At 48.8% G+C, this 4,975-nt stretch overlaps 1 pseudogene; it reads right to left on the bottom strand.

The window, feature by feature from the left end:
* Positions 1-1,812: 1,812 nt before the first annotated feature.
* LOC100446411 (myeloid-associated differentiation marker-like) lies at positions 1,813-3,987 on the bottom strand (annotated as a pseudogene).
* Positions 3,988-4,975: the final 988 nt, after the last annotated feature.

Raw genomic sequence — 4,975 nt, 5'->3', positions numbered from 1 at the left:
TTATTCAAATTTTTGGTGGCATTTCCCTTATTTTTCAATGTAAACATTATTTAGGTAATTTGAAGAAATAAACATCACAATTTTGTATTTGAGGTTTCTAACACCATAGAGCTGGAGAGGAGGGCAGTTTTGGTGTTAGCTGGGCTGTGAGTCTATATGCAAATGAGGGGTGATCTCCAATGCCTGTCAGTTACTCTGTGACCCAAGGGCCTGGCTGACTCCCTCAAGGGTAGTCCTGCCTCAGCACTAAGGTTAGGACCCAGAATCATCTGGGCACTACTGAGTAGAAGTCCTTTAACTTGACATGTAAGAATCATTGCACAGAACTCCAAGTGTGAAGGATGCTAGGTGGTGCTAATATGCAGCTGGGTTGAGAAACACTGACCACACTGATACAATCTATTCCTTATAAAATGTAAAATATAATTGGCACCTTGTAATTTAATTACCATATGCATAGCATAAGACTAGCTGTTTAGTTTAGGCTAAACATGTTCTCTGTGCCAGAATTTTGATCTGTAACATGGAGCTAATAATAGTACCTTTTAATTGGATTATAATGAAGCTTGGTTGAGATGATTGAGGAAATGAGCTTAATTTAGTGCCTGGAACACGGTAATCACTCAAAAATATTACCTATTATTACTAAAACTATGGCTATGACTATTGTTATATTATTATTTTTTCCTTCTTTTACCTTTATATTGATATTAAAAAAAATTATGGATGTGGGTGTGGGGGAAGGGGCAAGCCTTCTTTTCTATGATTAACAGCAGGAGCTGATAGGAACCAAAAGTTCCAGGGAATTTAAAAAAAAAAAAAAATATATATATATATATATATATATATATACGCGCACACACACACACACACACAATTTATATATATCACACTATGCACGTGAGTCCCAGAGAAGCAGGAAGCAGCAGCAAGAAGCAACTAGCACACAGCAACACCCGGGCATGTGCACCACACACTCAAGCAAAGCCATTCCTCCGGCTAGGGCAGCAGCAATCCTCACCTTCCCATCAGCTCACAATAGAGAAAAAAGAAACCTCCTTCTTTTTTTTTTTGTTTTTGAGACTGAGTTTCGCTCTTGTTGCCCAGGCTGGAGTGCAATGGCATGATCTTGGCTCACTGCAACTTCTGCCTCCCAGGTTCAAGAGACTCTCGTCCCTCAGCCTCCCGGGTAGCTGGGATTACAGGTGCCTACCACCATGCCTGGCTAATTTTTATATTTTTAGTAGAGACGGGGTTTCACCACGTTGGCCAGGCTGGTCTCAAACTCCTGACCTCAGGTGATGTGCCTGCCTCGGCCTCCCAAAGTGCTGGGATTAGAGGCATGAGGCACCATGACAGGCTTTTTGTTTTGTTTTGTTTTGTTTTGAGAGTCTGGCTCTGTTGCCCAGGCTGGAGTGCAGTGGTGCGATCTTGGCTCACTGCAACCTCTGCCTCCTGGGTTCAAGTGAGTCTCCTGCCTAAGCCTCCTGAGTAGCTGGGACTACAGGCGCCCGCCACCACGCCGGGCTAATTTTTGTATTTTTAGTAGAGACGAATTTTTGCCATGTTGCCCAGGCTGGTCTCAAACTTCTGACCTCAAGTGATTCACCCACCTTGGCCTCCCAAAGTGCTGGGATTACAGGTGTGAGCCACCCTGCCGGGCCGAAACTTCTTTTTTTTTTTTTTTTTAAGGGCCGCCCAGTAATTTCTGCCCTCATGACCAGGAAAAAGAAAAGAAAGAAAAAAATCCCAAGCTGATACTGCCTTGAAGGGCGGCAGTGGCCATTTTCTCCTCTCTGCCAAAGCAGGACATGTTGTTTATTTATTTATTTACTTATTATCTCTTTCCACACACTCTGAAGGACACCGTGTTAAAAGGACACAGTGTTAAAAGTTATTTTTAACACTGGGGCTGGAAGGCCACATCACTGTCCTTCACAAATACTTAAAACAGTTGTCTTCAAGATCCTATGGTTCTTCGCCTGACTTTTTTTTTTTTTTTTTTGATACCGCGAAGAACAGTTGGGATGAAAGGGATCCATCCCTTGTTTCCTTTAAGACGGCCTCTAGGCAGTGGGTTTTCTGTAAGTCTGGAACAAATTCTGGAGCCAATCTCTGGCAAGGCAGAGTGCTAGGCAAGGCCTAGGGACCCAGGGTCTGCGCTTAAAGCCCCTCGCTCACTGGAAATTATTGACCTCCAGAGATACACAACTGTTTTTTAATTTAAAGGGGAGGTGCACAGCACACCTTCCTCCACTGGGAGAAAGGGGGCCCAATTCCCACTCCCCCAAACACACACAGGTACACACTGACTAAGGCACAGAGAGGGTGGGGGCGGGCAGAAGGCCCCTTGGGAGTACGTGGCACCGACAGCTGCAAGGGGTGTGGAGGTGTGGAGGTGTGGAGGTCATCACCTCTGGAGGTGGATGGGAGCAGGAGAAGAAAAGCCTCAGGGCTCCCAAGGAAATAGGAGAAGATGGTCGGGAAATAGGCAGATGAGAAAACCAACAAGAAACCTAGAAAAGAGATGAGAGGAAGGAAAGAAAAGAGAGAGTGGAAAAAGAGAAACAGCTTGGGGTGAAAACAGGTTGTGGGCAACAGAACAAAACTGGAAGGAAACAGCAGAGGAAAGGGAAGAACATACATCAGAGAACTGGGAAAGAGTGTGATGAATTGGGAAGGAAAGAAAAAGGGGGAGGAGGGGAGATAGGGAAGAGGAAAACACAGGAAATGAATACTCAATAAAGAAAACTCGGGGGGTGGGGGGGCAGGAAGAAGAGGTTGAAGAGGCAAACGGGGCCCTTTGGGAGTCTTAGACCTTGACAAAAACCAGGTGGGCAGAGTACACCAGGTCGCCCACATAGGCCAGCAAGTTGACGGCCGTCAGGATGGTCACAGCCAGTCGGCGGTCCCAGATACACACAAGGTAGGGAGGGGTTTCTGTCGCTGCAGCTCACATCTCTCGTCTGCCTGGGCTGGACACCATACTTCTCGTTGAACTGGTAGAGGGGCCAGAGGACAAGGGCAGTGGCATAGAGGAGGACGGACAGCACGACCAGCCCCAACAGGAAACTGGGGAAGCGGATGGACAGCATGTTGGTGCAGTGCCCCAGGCTCAGCAGGATAGTGAGGGCCGCCAGGACGAAGCAGAGGGTGTACACTGCCACGCACCACTCCAGGGCCGGCCAGTTGTGGTACACGTAGGGGCTGCTGATGAACACGAACATGAGGCAGGCCACGAAGGTCTCCAGCACCTTCAGCAGCCCCGGCTCGGAGGCCATGTAGTCAGTGATCTCGCCGGGCCGGGCCTGGGTCCAGGCTACTTCGGTGGCGTAAGCCACACAGGCGATGCCAGAGAAGACGGTGGCGGCGATGGCGTGGTCGCGGGAACAGGTCGTGGGACAGGAACTGCACGTAGGTGGTGGGGTAGATGATGGGGGCCGAGAGGCACAAGAGGGCCGCACAGCAGGCGAAGGTGATGGGGAAGTTGCGCCAAAGCAAGGGGAAGCGGGCCTGGAAGCCGCCCAGCTCCACGAGAAGGATGACCAGGGTCATGGCAAAGCAGAAACACCAGGTGAACATGGACCAGTTACCCACAGGCCCCTTCCAGGCGCCTGCGCTGGCCACCAGTGAGAAGGCCACGCAGGTGGACACCAGCTGCAGCAGGCGGAGGAGGCCCAGGGGCTGGGTCAGGGCCCTAGGGGACCCTACGACGGTAGGGGACCTCATGGTGGTCGTGACGGTTGGGTGGGTAACAGTCACCGGCATGGCAGCAGTCCTGGCTGAGGAACTCACGGAGAAAGGTCTGGCTGTGGAAACGGATTAAGTCACACGCCTGGAAAAGGCTGGGAACAGCGAGAGACAATGTCAGTGTCCACTGGGTCTGGGCTTCTCCCTCCCAGGACCCGCCACCCCGCGGAACAGGAACATAGCACCGAGCCCGGAAGAGGCCTGGCCTTGACCCGGGGAAGTCCCGCCCCTCTCCTAACACCGAGTCACCATGCCTGGCTGCTGTTATTATTATTGATCTATGGCCAAGACTTGCTCCAGGAAAATCTGCAGTCATACATTCATTCTGTTGCTTGTCATTCTTTGAGGTCCACACCCAAAGCCTAGTCTCTAGGGGCCACAGGCTGTGGGGAAGTGGGGGGCTGAGAAGCCATGCACTCACCTTCACCCTTTCTTCGCATCTGCTTTGTGCAGCTCTAATCTCTCAGGCCATCTGCCCTTGGATGAATAAGTGCTCTGGCTCTCTTATAGACCCCAGTTTCAAAGTTCTTCATATTCATGCATTTGTTCATTCATTCATAAATTCAGTCATTTATGTACTTCCTCATTCAAAGCGATACTTAGGAATTAAATATACTGAAAAGTTTCTTGAGGCAGAAATAATTGTATTCAAGCATATAAACAGCTACAGTTTCATTCTCTGCTGTTTTGAGAGTGAAAGCGTGTTTTTAAAAGAAGGAAAGACCTCAGAGAAAACTGCATGTTGATTCTGAGAGGCTGTGGAAGCAGTAAAGAAGCCAGCTAAAACGCACCAAAACCAAGATGGTGATGAGAGTGTCCTGGTTGTCCTCACTGCTACACTCCCACCCGTTCCATGACAGTTTATAAATGCCATGGAAACTCCCTCACAGTCCAAACCATGTGTGGGAGCAATTGCCTCATTGGAGTACTAGGAGATACCAGCAGCACCGAGACTCCAGAGCCAAGGCTCTGCCCAGCACATGGCAGACACTTGCTCATGCTACTTCTCTTCACTGTATGTTTACATTAAACGAGCATCTGTGTTCATCACATTATTGGGCAGGTAGCCGTGCTCAATATAAATTATTTGTTTGAAGGTGTGACCAGCTTACATGGGGTGAGAATTTCAGTTGAGTCATTGGATTTGAAGTCCCAAGTAGAAAATGTTATTTCCATAGAGCAAAAGGATGAGGAACGTTTGTAAACTTGTATTTGTTGCTTTTGT

This window comes from Pongo abelii, chromosome 12 (assembly GCF_028885655.2).
Source record: "Pongo abelii isolate AG06213 chromosome 12, NHGRI_mPonAbe1-v2.0_pri, whole genome shotgun sequence".
Lineage (NCBI taxonomy): Eukaryota > Metazoa > Chordata > Mammalia > Primates > Hominidae > Pongo > Pongo abelii.
Note: the sequence above shows the minus strand (reverse complement) of the source record. Positions and strands in the feature narration are given on the sequence as shown.